The 15913-nt window shown below is 32.1% G+C and overlaps 1 protein-coding gene across 3 annotated transcripts in view; it reads left to right on the forward strand.

The window, feature by feature from the left end:
• Nucleotides 1-15913, forward strand: part of LOC125073802 (ATP-binding cassette sub-family D member) — an 87846-nt gene that overhangs the window by 23838 nt on the left and 48095 nt on the right. The window contains exon 1 of one of the 3 annotated variants that reach the window (XM_047684856.1): nt 15047-15186. The exons of the other annotated variants lie outside the window; for them this stretch is intronic. The gene's annotated coding sequence lies outside the window, so the exon portion shown is untranslated. Of the gene's footprint in view, nt 1-15046; nt 15187-15913 lie in introns of those variants that run through there. 3 annotated transcript variants of the gene reach the window in all.

The raw sequence follows: 15913 nt of genomic DNA on the forward strand, positions 1-15913 counted from the left end.
GGTGAAATTTGGAAAATGGATTAAAAATGTTTTATGTTATTTGGAATAAAAATATGAATGTCAGAATATATTTCGTTGATATTTAGGTGAAACAATACAATATCTATAATATGGTTAGGTCGTTTTGCGTGAAATAATGATTATGAAGCGGCTGGGATTTCGGGCTGTTCGCTCGCAGCCAAGAAGAGAGATAATCCCTTCTAGAGTTTTGATAGGATGGTCCGTGAGTTTATAATGTGTTAAGCAGGGGCTGATCTACCATATGGCTTTTTGGGCTTCAGCCCAGAGCCCCGTGGATTCAAGCGAAAGAGTCCATAATTTTATTGAACGAAACAAATCGTATGGTTTGCAGCCCTGCGAGTTCTGCAATTAATCAAACTTATTTAATTTTCAATTCAAGTCTACGTTCAGATATGTCTTAAAATTAATCATATTATGACACTTGTAATGTACAAAAAACATTATTTTATGATTGGTCGAAATAGACTGGGCCTTTTTTATTCACCTTCTGGTACACTGAGCACATCAACTAATATAAATACGAAAGTGACTGTTTGTTTGTTACGCTTTCTCGTCTTAACTACTTAACCGATCGACATGAAACTCTACATTCAAGCTGACAGCCTACGCCCTACTCTGGGTTAAGAATTACTTGATCTAATCAAAATATACTTAACACGAGTAGGCTCTTACAAGCACTTTTGTATCGCTTGTGACTACATTTAATTTAGAGCTGTCACTTGTTCGATAAATAGAATCTGCGGAGAACAACCGGCAAAAAACTCAGGAGTTACATTTTTCCAACAATCAAATAACATCGTTTATTATAAAAAAGCGTCGACTTAGTATTTCTTGATTTCCAAACAGGATAACATCGTGAGGAAACCTGTATGTGTCTAATTTCAACGAAATTCAGCCACATGTGTATTCCACCAACCCGCATTGGAGGAGCGTGGTTGATATGCTCCAAACCTTCTCCCCAAAAAGGCGAAGAGGCCCTAGCCCAGCAGTGGGAAATTTACAGGCTGTTAATGTAAACAGGATATTGTATATATCAATTTCATTGCATTCACTTGACATAAAAACTATTATTAAAATGGCGGAGTTTACATTTAATTTAATACTGTAACATGACTATTCAAAAGTGCTTAGATAAGCCTACTTGAATAAATAATATTATGATCTTTAATAAGTAACTAATTTATATATCATGCCTGAAAATTAATATCAGAATGATAATTTCATATTTAGGTGTAATTAGAACCGAGGCTTCGAGTAAGCTAGCCGATGTCGTAGGTAAACTGTTAGTGTGGTTAGATCATCGGTCATACATCAGTTTTCCGATTTTGTATCGAAACGTGACGGGTTTTCCGTAATATTTTCCTGCAGGAATTCTAATGAGTTATTAATTATGTATGATTTTATCATCGTTTTTATAAAAACTGTTCTGTGTGACGGGACAGTATAATTATATAATTAAATTACAAAGCATCAAAATCTAAATATATTTCATCCAAGTAGGCTTTTGAATCGTCATTTAACATACTATATTAAGTAAAGTTACCACCGGTTCGGAATGTAAATTCTACCGAGAAGAACCGGCAAGAAACTCAGTAGTTGCTCTTTTTCAACATCTAAAAGTACAGTCATGATAGTTAAATACAATTATATATGTATGTTATATATCCTGCCTGGAAGTCAACGAGCATTAACTCCACGCTTTTTTATCATCTATATAATCTTGTATCGGATAATATGCCTTCTTTACCAGTGTATTTTTTATAAATGATTTCAATTTATCGATCGGCAAAATCAAAAATGTCTGCGGAATTATATTATAGTTTCTTGGTCTTTGTCAAGAATTGTTTTATAAAATATTAAATTATATTTTCAAATCCGACTTAATACTCACAGAGATTATTTTAGTATAGATTATACTATTCCGATTTGTTATTACTTTTAGTTGTTGTTTAAATTTAGGAAAAGTTATCACTCATTATTACGAGTGACGGTCCTGTTTGCCGGATGTCTAAGTGTGAATTAGATGACTAATTTAAGAATAGAAGACAGCAAAAAAAGTCTAATTAGATTATATGCATGTAAATAATTTAACGAAGAGTGTGTGAGTGAAGACGTGTATATACTATTGCAACCACAAGAGGACAATAACCAATTAAAAAACATATAACATTGATTTGACGCGATATTATTGAAAAATATGATAATCATTATGGATTTTCGATAATATGGAGTTTTGAACGTCGACGAAGCTGTTATCGGAACTATGGAAGTAAATCAAAGTGGATATAAGTCTTTAAGTGGAATAATATCGTATAAATAATGCCATATTTAACAATATAGCAGAGCTATTAGCCAATCGTACGAAAAATGTCCGTAAATCTAAGGTTTGTTTATCTTTATTTGTTCTACGATTGGAATGGACTATATATTTTTAGACCAAGCAGTTATACTTTGTATTGTTGTGTTTTGGTTTGCAGGGTTGAATGAACTACTGTAAGTTCCGACACAAGGTACATAATAACTTAGTTCTCAAGATTGTTGGCGCATTGGAGATTAAGGAATGATTAACTTTTAACGGCGATATTGTTCATGCTTTGACTACTTACCATCAGGTCGCTCAATTAATAAATATTGGACAACATCACATACATTACTCTGATCCCAATGTGTTGTAGCTAAAGCACTTGTGTTATGTAAAATCAGAAGTAACGACGGTACCACAAACACCCAGACCCAAGACAAGACACAGACATAGAAAACTATTGAACTTTATCTACATCGACACGGCAATCGAACCCGGGAACTCGGGAACCCATGAAAAGCGGTGTACACAATACTCGATCACGGAGGTCGTCAAAATTTGCTCGTCCACTTATCTAGTGTAGTAATCTTATTCAGAAAAGGTATCAAAATCATAATATTATAATGAAATTAACTTGAACTGATGCTTTGTAAATTGTATAATTACGTGAAATGCATTCGTAATGAGTGTGAACGATTGTAAAGGTTGCTTGTAGATGAAATATTGTAGATAAGAACTGCGTCACGCATCAGAAAGTTCGTTCGTTTTGTTTCGTCTAGCGACCGTAGCTTTATTACGTTTTGTTATAATGAAACATCGAGTAAATGTTGGGGTTACACTTTAGTGTAAAGGCTTGATCTTATTTCTGTGTTTACATAACATACATACATAAACAGCCTGTAAATTTCCCACTGCTGGGCCAAGGCCTCCTTTCCCTTTGAGGAGAATGTTTGGAGCATATTCCACCACGCTGCTTCAATGCGGGTTGGTGTAATACACATGTGGCAGAATTTCGTTGAAATTAGACACATGCAGGTTCCCTCACGATGTTTTCCTTCACCGCCGAGCACGAGATTTATTATAAACACAAATTAAGCACATAAAAATTCAGTGGTGCTTGCCTGGGCTTGAACCCGAAATCATCGGTTAAGATGCACGCGTTCTAACCACTGGGCCATCTTAGCTGTTTTTATTTCTGTGTTTGGCATATATGTATTCCACCATAACATACATAGAGATACATATGTGAGATAATTTCTTCTAAGCTATTCCTAGCAGGTTTCATCGCGATGTTTTTCACAATTAATTACTTAAATACAAGACACCCGGCTTCGTTCTGGTGAAATAAATAGAATTTAACAAATATATAATTATTATTTTTATATATCATTTATCAATCATCTATATTTTATATTTAGGTGGTAAAAATAACAATAATCATTCTTTACAAGGCTTTTTGAACGCACCCTTAACGTAAACGTCAAACATGGCCGCCCGTTGAACTGTCATGTTATTGAATTTCATGGATTTAATATCGAAATATTGCGATTATATGATTTTAGCGACTATTATGTCTGCTGTCGACTAAAAATCTTTATATTTTAACGATTTATAAATGTCGATAACTTTCGATCGAGTCTATCGTAGACCTGCACGAAATTATTGTTAAAAAAAAAGAATTAGATATGAAAACTAAACTCTGTCTGGATTTGAACCAGTTTCCGTTGGTTAAGATTTATTTGTTCTGGACCATTTCGGTCTCTAAATGATTTCATAGCGGCGTTAAGAATTAAGACACTGTTTGTTTGATTTATCGTAAGGAAATGTAATTTAATACCTACTCGATATACAAGTACCTACTAACGATATAGCGTTACACAGACATTCAATATTGACATATACTAGCTACTAGTCCCGACTTCGTTCGGGTGAAATGAGAATTATATTTACTTTCCGAATGCAGCGCCATCTGCCAATCTAAACCAAGGGATTCAAATATACACAAATGCGAACCGTAATCGGTCCAATCATTTATGAGGAGAGCAGTCACATACACTCGCATACAAGATTTATAAACTCTTAGCTAGCTACCCGACTAGCTATCCGTCTCGGCTTCATATGGGTACGATAATGGTTTATATACAGACTTTAGATTGAAGAACAAAGATAATTTTCTTGTTTTTTTTCCGGCTAGGAATGTTGAAATTCTCGGAAGTCACAGGTAAGGTAGCCTATTTCTTTATCTGTACTACTGAATTTCAGGATGATCGTTCGTTATGATGTGAAGGCGTAACAAACAAATTAACAAATCTATAATACTAGACGTCAAACAAAAACACATTATGTTTTTAACGTCTTTAAAAAGAAGGAGGTTCTTAATTCGGTGGTTTTTTTTTTTACTTTTTGTTTATGAACCGATTTCGAAATTTTTTGGTACGATTTTCTGAAATATACAAAGAAACCTACGTTTATGAGGAAAACTAGTATTCCATTTTTTATAGGCTTGAATGAAGGGTGGTATTATTTTTTATTTTTTTTGGTTTGTTTGTCACTAGCTTTCTCCAATAAAGTTGATTTTGATTTGATTTGATTTTGAACCGGCAGTCACTCACGTCGTATCTTGTGAAATGCCGTAAACCAACTTACGGCGACACGCTAATTAGATCCGTGTATCCTTTTAATGCTATCATTATTATAGTCAATATCGCACGTCACATACTGTTATTTCAGGATAGTATTCTCTGCGAGTTTCGGTATTGTTTTATTTATGCCCATTATTATAGAACTATATTTTTTAACTGTCTCTTGTACTATTATATCGTCATTTTATTAAATGTCTGTTTCTTGGAATCATTCTGGTAAAATCTATCCAGCAAATTAAATTCTCAAGACTCGAATAGGCGAATTAATCAGCAAAAATGCCGTTTAATTATAATTAATGATTCGAAATTTGAAAAATGGTGCCTTCGGCTCCTGCCCTACATATTACGTAACAGTGACACATAGTTTGCTATTGAATCCAAGATGGCTGCCGTTACGTCCAGTCACTGCGCACAATGATCGCCACTTTCGTTCCGCTCCTCACTTCGTAGTGTTGTTTGTCATTAAAATAATGTAACAAATATCGATTAAATATTTCGATTCTAAATTCTATGACGGATTATCTTTATCTAAACGTGGAAAATTAATAATTTGATTTAATCTTACGTACGTTATCATTGTTATATTTCCTAATTGTTATCTTTTTTTAATGTATGTGGATAATAAACACTGTTAACGTAAACATTTTTTTTAAAAGTATTCTATGTATTTATTTTAATATCTTTTATCTAATTTTATACACGTAATTATCGTAAAGTTATACGTGAATTAGGCATAAAACGGATATCCGGTTATATAAGGACTATATTAACATCATATTGCAAACCACGGAAGCAGAACTTATGTGAAACTGCGTGAAGGAGCCGCTTAAATAATAGTATTTAAAGCGATGTAACATAATTCACAACAAAGATAAAAAAAATTGAAATAATAATCGAATTATACGAAATTAAATTATCTGATATCTGACTTCGATAATAATCCAATTACGTACGGAATAGCTCAAAGCTCAAACTTGATGCGATTTTATATTTAATTTTATTTTATTTTTTTTTTTTATTTATTTATTAAACCAAAAGAACAATACATTAATAATACACAAAACGGTACAACAAAAACCACAGACGGTTTTCCTGCGCACCGCGGATTCAAAAGACGATAACAACATATTAAAATGATAACGAATTAACAATGAGTATGAGTAAAAATAATAAGTGTAACAGAAATACAAAATTGAGGGTAGAACTAAAATAATAGCTTTGTAATAATGGTCGACGCTCGCGCACTGAACTAGTTCCAGGAATTTACAATTTGAATAGCTACACTATACAGCATGTTCCACATAGAATTTTTTTAATTTGTTTTTATAATTTTTTATGTTTAATTGTTTTTTTATATCATTAGGGATTTTATTAATTAAAGTAGGAATAACATATTCCAATACTCGCTTGCCGTAGTTATTATTGTATTTAGGAATATTTAATTTTTGATTACTGACATTTCTTAATTGCATGTTATAATTATTAGTATTTATTGTTTGATTTACATTAAAATTAAAATATTGGTCTGTTAGTAGCATGAACTCAATTTTAATATTAACTGGCATTACCTTGCAATAAATAAATAAGTTGTGATAATTAGTTTTATATAAGTCTTTAATTTTTTTTGGTACAATTGTTTTTAACAATCTTAGCTGCAGTTGATAAATTTGATTAATATGTGTTCTCCCTGTTAAACCATAGCTGCTGAGTCCGTATGAAATTATAGATTCGCCGAGAGTTTTATACAACATCAATAAAATTGAATATGGAATTTTATTACGTAATAGACTAAATTTTGCTAAAAGGGCTCGTAACTTATCACAGACACTATTTATATGGTCTTTCCATTTAAGACAGTTATCAATAATTAAACCAAGATATCGCTGGTTTTGGACCATATCTAATGAGGGACATTTACAATAATTATTACTATTTCTGTGTAAACATGTATGACTATGGGCAATGATCTTTAAACTACCATTATATCTGTTGTGACTTGAACTAATGTACATAGAATTTGTCTTTGTGACATTTATTACAAGACCTACATCATGTGACCACTTCGTAAGTACGTCAAAATCCGATTGAATTTGTTTTAATGCTTCGTCTATGTTATTGTGCGCTGACAGGAGACATGTGTCGTCTGCAAACTGATACATTTCACAGCTTTTAATAGCATTTTCTAAATCATTGACGTACGTTATGTAGTGCAATGGTCCTAGTACCGATCCTTGTGCCGTTCCGTGTGAGACGTATACTTCATCACTAAGCGATTCACCGATTTTAACACTGTATGCTCTGTCTTTTAAATAGTTTTGACACCATTTTAACAAAGGTCCTCTAATTCCATTATTTTCGAGCTTTTGCATTAAAACAGTATGTCTGAGCGTGTCAAAAGCCTTACTATAATCTATAAATACAACTATTACATGTTTTTTATCATTTAAATGCTTATTGACAGAGTCGGTAAATTTAGATAATAACTGCGTGGTACTCTTTTTCGGTTGAAAACCAAATTGCTTATGAGATAAAATATTATTCTCTTTATAAAAACATTGTATTTGTTGACAAATATATTTTTCTACTATTTTATCTATTGTTGGTAGTACTGTAATAGGTCGATAGTTTTCGTAGTCATCACTTTTACCTTTTTTAAATAAAGGCCTGACTAATCCAAATTTTAAATCTTTCGGATACTTACCTGCAGTTATACAGTCATTAATCAATTTTGCTATTATTGGAGCAATTTTATCATTTAATTTTTTGAGATCTATGACACGTATATTGTCTATGCCTGGAGATTTGTTATTGTCAAGTGACTTAATAATATTAGAAACATTATACACACTAGCCTTTTTAAATCTACATGACATATTAACATGTCTTTCATAATCATTTATTTTTAGTAATGGTATTGTACATGTGGGTATAATATTTCTAACACTGTTTTTAAAAGATATTGCAAAGTTATTTGCAATATCCTTCATTGGGATGCTATTTTTGTTAAAAGCTTTTATAATAATTTTATCCAAGGAGTTTTTAACTTTGCCAGTTAATCTATTTACTATTTGCCATAATTTTCTATAGTCATTTTTATATTTATATATTTCGCTTTTATAATAGTTATTTTTAGTAATATTTATTATTTTATTTGCAAAATTTCTTGCTTTATTATATTTAAGTTTTAATATTTCATTTCCTATATCTTTCTTCCATTTTTTAAACAATTCATCTCTATATTTACATGCTCTGATTATACTTTTGTTCATCCAATGATTGGATGAACGATTTGGATTGTTTTTTATTTTTATTTTAGTTTTTGAGTTGTTATAGCATTTATTTATTTTATTTTTAATATACATGTAGATATCATCAGGGCATGTCATACGATCGATTGGTGTCCAATCGATATCGTTTAAAAGCTGTTGCAAATGTTTATAATTTAAAATAGTTTTATATTTATCATCATTCTGTATAGCGGTTGAGCCAACACATGCTAAGGCAACCATTCGATGGTCGGCCAGTACAGTGTCGAGCGTCGAGGTGTATATGTCTAGTGAATGAGATCTCGCGTATATGTGGTCTATGCATGATTTTACTATTTTATTATTACGTAATCCAATACGTGTATAATCTGAAATCCCACACACCAGACCCAAACCGTACATCATATTGTTATATTTATGTTTGACAGGATTATTTATTTTTAAGTCAATGTTTATATCTCCCAACAAAAACAAGTCATTAGATAATTTAGTGTTTTTAATAAGTTGTTCGAGTTCCTCAATAAACAGATGTTTACTTAAGTTCGGAGGGCGGTAAAGTGCACACAGATTAGCGACGTATCTGTTCGGTGTAACTAAGGTGCCCAGAATACATTCAAAGTGTTTTGTTTGTGATTTAGATATGCTATATTTATGTTTTTTGTTGATATATATAATTATACCGCCACCTCTGCGCGCCTTACGCAACTCTGTGTACATTTGAAATCCATCCAAACCATACATACAACTTAATGAGTCGGAGATATTTGCCTCAGTTACTACAACAACATCGATTGATTTCTGAGATAAGTTAATACATTGTTCTAAGGCAGAAAAGTTTTTTATCATAGATCTTATGTTTATATGGACGCAAAACAGTTGGATATTATTACTATGTGGTATATTAAAAACAAAATCCTGTATGTTCGTACAATTAGATAATTCCAGTAAATCATCATTCATTACTTCCATTTTAGTTAATTGTGAGATATTATAAATTGTAAACTATAAAAGACTATAAACTATAAACCGTAAACACTTAAAGAAAAAGGATAAAATAAATAAAAAAATTGAGAAATACTTTTTCTTATTACAAGTAAGTTTTAATTATCAACTAAGCGACTTATGTCCTTTATTGATCTTAGTATGATAGGTACACTATCACTGTCCTTACGTACACGAATAACACCCTTTTTACACCATATAAACTTGTACTTATCCTTAAGTTGTTGTTTTGCATTCCATAATAAATTTTTATTATACGGTGTTAGGGATTCTCGTATATATACTATTTGTTGACCGGACTTTGTACCTGTATTTACAACAACATCCTTTACAGATATCTTACACTTTTTTGATGTAGTAATCCATTTGTTTTGAATAGTTTCATTCTTCATTTTTAATAGCATCGGTCCCGGCATTTCATTATGACAATAATATATTAATAAACTACGAGTTGTAAAGATAGTCAATATTTTTTTAAAATAGATTTTTTTTTTGAAAATATATTTTTTATCGATGTTTATAAGTAACGGTAACATCACTAGCGATGAATTATGAAACATAATTTGTAAAGCTTTTGCTTTCGTCTCGTGTTGTTCTTATTCAGCCCCATGGCATACTTCGTGACACCTTACTTTTACTATAACTTGACATAACTTGTTCAGGACTTATGTCACTTCTTTGTATAAGTGTGTTGTAAATGTATACATACATACCTATGTTGGAGTCTGATGTATTAGATTAGTGACATTTAATTTTGTACCTTGATGGTATTTTTTATAATATTACATGCAATCGATTAATCGATAATAATTAAATCGAATATCGATATAATTATTGTTTAACTGAAATTGTCATTTACTAATTTTCTAAAAACTTTAATTATGTTATTTTTTTGAATATTTCAATTTTGACTATAGTTGATTTGACTATTTATTAAATTATATATGAATGTGAAAGTAATTCAGTCTATCTGTTGCTCTTTCACCGAACCGAACTTGAGGAAATTTGTATCGAGCAAGCAGGACGGACATACTTTTTAATGCCTAACGCCTAACAACCAACCGTTAAAATGCGTAAAAGCCATGCGTGCGACAACTATGTACTTATGTATATATTAAGCTATATAAAGGTAACATACAGTAACTTATTATAAAATATCTTCCTTCAGTATCGTTGGCGGAATAGATTAGCTATCCTCTTTAGATATCACCAAAACATAAGTAGGTACAAATAATTAAGTATGACAGTTTTGTGAGCACCGAGAAAAACCACGTATAATAATAATGACTTGATTTAAATATGTATTTTATATCTAATTAATAAAGTTTATTGTGGGGGGTAATATATAACTTATGATCCAATTCTAGAAATGTTTTCAGAGGTAGAAAGCTGCAAATATTATATTTTATATTATATACACAGATTATATTCGTATCATATATATTTTTCTATTTGTAAACTGCACCCTAGGATCATTAGCCGTTCAGATCCGGGACTATCGCTAGTGTTATATCTATCTGTATTACAAAGACGCTAACGTGTATCACTAGCGCCCCCCCCGGCTTCGCATACTAATACTAAATATACTACACAATGTCATTATATACAAAGTTCATAGTTTTTTGTCATACTTTATTGGATAAGGATTAATGCTGTATTGCATAAAATCGCTTCGAAAATAAGCCATTATTTATCGTAAAAAGTAAAGGTAAAAAAAATGATTATAGTGGGTTATCCTTTAGACATACATATATCGCGGACTTTTTTGTAGACCTTTTTAAGGTGTACTTACAATACTGAAGTACATTATTTTGATCTGTATCTTTGGGTTTAGCCAGCGTTTGCAATATAAGCTCAAAAATATGTGTTTATTTACATTCACATTAGAAACCTCTAAAATTATCAGTGTTTCTCTACTATGTTATGCTTGTATTATACATATACATAAACCTCTTGATTCATTCCATCTATTAAAACAAAACTACATAAAAATCCGTGGAGTAGTAAAGATTTAAGCATACATAGGGACAGACAGACAGCGGTAAGCGACTTTGTTTTATAATATGTAATATGTAATGATATCCACCAACCCGCATTGGAGCAGCGTGGTGGAATATGCTCCAAACCTTCTTCTCAAAGGGAGAGGAAGCCTTAGCCCAGCAGGGGGTAATTTACAGGTTGTTAAAGTAAAAAATGTAATGTAATGATGTTCTACATCAAACAATAATTCTCTTGCCATTCTTGATAATGGGAACCATGACCGAAGTCGGTCAGGAGAACATAATTATAATGATTACAGGATTACAATTCTCGTAATGAGTTATTACGCAAATACAACGCGGCGATAAATGTCATTACAATTAGTTGCAAGTATCTACAAATTTGATAAGCGATGGACATTGTGCCCTGATAATGGCTGCGTAACAATTACACTTAGTTAGAAGCTGATCGGTTGTAAGCTGTATCAAATAGAATCGTATAAATACTTGTTGACATCTATGCAGGATATGTTATATACATATATGTTAACTAACATAACTTTATATTTTAAATGTCGGAAAAGTGTAACTACTGAGTTTATTGCCGGTTCTTCTCGTTAGAATCTACATTGCGAACCGGTGGCAGCTTCACTTGATATATGTAGTTTTGTAAAATGATGGTTCAAAAGTGCTTTTAAAAGCCTGCTTGAATATAAAGTATATTTTGTGTTACGACGGTGTTACCTCGAAGTAATTGGTAATGAGCTGACCCAGGTAGGAATATTTGTCTTTTCTCTTTCACACATTGGAAAGAGCTTCTGGTGAGAGGATGCCGATTGCTCGCAGGCAGAGATCTCGTCCGACCTCATGGACCAGGATCTTTCTATTTGCGTTTCACGCGGGGCATGCCTACATTTGCCGGCCCGAGGTTGGTAACCTGGGTCTAGTAGGTACTACTACTAGTATACATAAATAATAAGTTTTTGTTTGAAATTGACAGGATTTGGCACCGAAGATATAAACAACAAAATATTTCAAAAAAAATGAAAACTAATTTAAAGCAGTACTTTGGCTACGTTGAAAAACTTGCATATAAGGACAAATAGATATATTTATTTTTGCCTATATCAGGTAAAGAGACACAACGCAAATCCTTTTATATGTGGATAATCGATCATATGACATTTATACGTCTAGTTTACCTTGCCTCGACTGACATCGACTTTAGTATCCTTGAGTATCCACCCAAGGGGACAAAATTTGGCTTTTGACTTGGAGCAGAAAATTAAAATCTCCTTTAAATTTGGAGTATCTACGTGTTTTAGTTTAATATGTGCGTTGATGGTCCGTCAGTCAGGATAATGCCTTCTCTCTGTCTCTCTCACACTCGCCTTGTTCCTAATTTCCCATCGCAAGGCAAAGGGCTGACACAGTAGTATTCCATCGCGTACCGTCGGCGGTCGCATGCTTGACTTCACTCCAGGTCACTCAGATGTTTTCCGGTTCGCTGACGATGGTTAGATTTTACGTCTGCCTCTCCGCTGTGCCTTTTAAACAAGTTAATTATATAAAGAAAAAAAAAAGAACTCTGCGCTCGCTGTTATCCTCGACTGTATCCGCTTCGTTTTTATTTTTTCCAACCATTCCGTCATTTATAAAATCAGGTCCCAGGTTAACCCTATATTTATAATTGCGATCAGTCCACTGGTTTCTTATTGATGAGGTAACGAACAATCTGGCAGCGTTTACAGTTCATTCATTCATTCATGTCAGCCAAAGGACGTCCACTGCTGGACATAGGCCTCCCCCAAAGATCGCCACAATGTTTGCCTATTTTTTTTAGATTAGATAAATGTACGAGCTAATATGTACCACTAACCATCAATGTTTCATTGATTGAAGGAAATAGACGAAGAAGAAACCATGTCAAATGTTAAAATCTTTTAAAATGCTTTCTTAGTTAACTTTTCCAAGATAACATTATCTTAGTATTTCCATTACGAATCAAGAGTATCTTTATAATTTAAAGACCCTCTCTTTTTGAAACGCTGATTAAATTCGGATTAACTAATTTGACTAAACTGAACTGTCATTGGTCGGTGGCAGCCAATGATACGATAGGCGACCAATGAGTGTTTAATATGTAGTTGGTTATGAAATCTTGCATCGCTTTTGTTACATATTAATTCAGAAAAAGTTAGGACGATAATGGAATGACTATGCGGAGATAATTAAAAGAAATCTCACATATTCTCTCACATAGTTGAACTCTCATTGGACGAGATTTAAACTAATTTTTTTTACTCAATTCTTTCAGACTGTGAGGCAACGAAGACAAGTCAAGAATAATTGTTTTAATCAAAGTTAATTTGGCTTGTTTCTTTAGATTGGCCACTTTGGCCTAAATACGTAAAAATTATAATAGTAAATCTTACAATGACGTGGTCTATGGAAACCCAATATGTCACTGTGCATGCAGCCATTTATACCCCATAAGTATTATTTATTTATTGCTTAGATCACCGCTTGTAATGACTACTAGCTACATAATATTTTAATAAGTAACACAGCTTGTATTTTCCCACTGGTGGGCTGGCAAGAGGTTTGGACTTAAATACACATGGAACTGATTTCATCCGACATATGTTCCACACGATGTTTTCCTCCATATATCTGTATGAAATTAAATTTAAACGCATATTTAGGGCATTAAAATTCAGAGGTTTGAAGTTGAAAACTTAAGTCAAGATTCGCGTCCGTTAATTACTGAGTCATTTTTCGTAAACATGAGGTACTGTCTCTTGTGTATAAGTGGCTGTAGGGAAATCCATAGGAAAATTGGTTATTGGATGAAGTTGTCAAGTTTACATTCCCTAACCTCAGAGATACGTATGTATGCGTAAACCTGTTGTTCATGCGCCTAATGCCCTATTAAGAAATCTCCTGATCGCTTTAGGGAAATTGGAATAGAGAACGCACTTATCTCTGTGCACAATAGTGCACTAAGTCTGAGATTGGTCGCTTTAAAATGTTTGGATTTGTCATAAAGCTGTTCTGTTAATAGTTTATATTAAGTTTTAGGTTAAACTATTCGAAGTAGAAGAATACAATTTTAACAAAATAATAACCGACTTCAAATGTTTCCTTTACATTTAAATGAGAAATCAACTACGCAACGACACAAGTATTTTCCAAATCGGTTCATATTTGACGGAGTTCTGAAGATTGAATACCTTTTTTTAAAATGAAATCAGTTAACAAGTGAAAAAAAGATGTGAAACGATTATTCAATCCAACCCTAACATTCTTAATAAAAAATCAATACATACAAAATGTATGGCCTCCATGAGTTCCTAATCTATTCATATCGTGACCTGAGAAATGTTCTGCGTAAGCAAGCGAAGGTCCTGGCTCCCAAAAAGCAAGATCAATATAAACATTATTCTACCTGTGGGAAGTTGGGACGATAGCTGGTATAAATATAAATAGGTATGAGGTTTAATGTTTTTCAAGTCAGTTACTTTTTAAAAGATTATAGTAATCGCGTTCTTGCAAACGAAAATTAGGCCAAGTTACATTAAGGCATCATCAAATGCTAGTAGCAAAAACACTAAATCAAAGTGTACAATAGCTTTACAGACGTTCGCACGCAAAACGTGTACACACCGGCACTTTTTATTATTTTAATGTACACGCATGTAATTTTAGTCCGTATATCAATCGACTATGATCTACAATCCTATGTATGATTTCAAATATCTTAGAGAATGTCTTCTGCTATACGGTCTGATTCAGAAATAAGAATCACTCAGTATAAGATTGACCGTCGAATGCGACGCACGTGTTTTGCGATCATTTTTTAATTTACGATTTAATTTAAAAATTGATTAAGATAAAGCATTTAAATATTAAGATTACGTTGTGTTTTTTGTGAATGTGGGTGATAAAGTGATTGGATAGGATTTTTTTTTTCGGTAAGTGCAGTTTTTATTTTTTATTTTATGTATTCTGAAGTGTTTTGCTTGGTTTGGAAATAGAAGGTCGATGGTTCTGATCGAATGCGGCGTTCTTTGTTCCATTTTGTTTCGTTTAAAACGCTTATTTTATTTGTTAATTAAACCGTTAGATTTTCCTACCGATTACAGAAAATATATATGAAAATAAAAAAATAAAAAATATTTTTTATACATTCTAACTTAATTCTTCTTCGTTCTATAATATATACGGATAGTCTTAACTTCGAAAAATTAATTTATTTACATTTGAATACTATAAATAGCTCAACAGATATTTACGTCAGCTCTATATTTGTGTTATATGATTATTGTTCTGCAATATATATTTATTTAGAGGAAGTATTAACAGTTTTATACGCAATCAGTAACTACTATATTCATAGTGTAATAAATGTACAAAAAGTTAAATATGATATTAGTTTTGTACTAGGTATATCAAAATAATGTCTGAACGGATTTTCTTAGAATTGTAAATGGATTGTTATTATGATGTTCACATTATATATAACGGTATCTTGTATTTGTAATGTGTATGATCTAGTGGGAAGCATTTGATGTTCGTTCGTTCGACATTCATAAAGACATTACGATTTTTAGTATATCTTACAACAGAATATAAATTATATTATATATTATGGTAGTAGGTAGAAATTGTTTATATGTCATGAGATGTATAAGAACAGAT

Source organism: Vanessa atalanta, chromosome 25 (assembly GCF_905147765.1).
Source record: "Vanessa atalanta chromosome 25, ilVanAtal1.2, whole genome shotgun sequence".
Lineage (NCBI taxonomy): Eukaryota > Metazoa > Arthropoda > Insecta > Lepidoptera > Nymphalidae > Vanessa > Vanessa atalanta.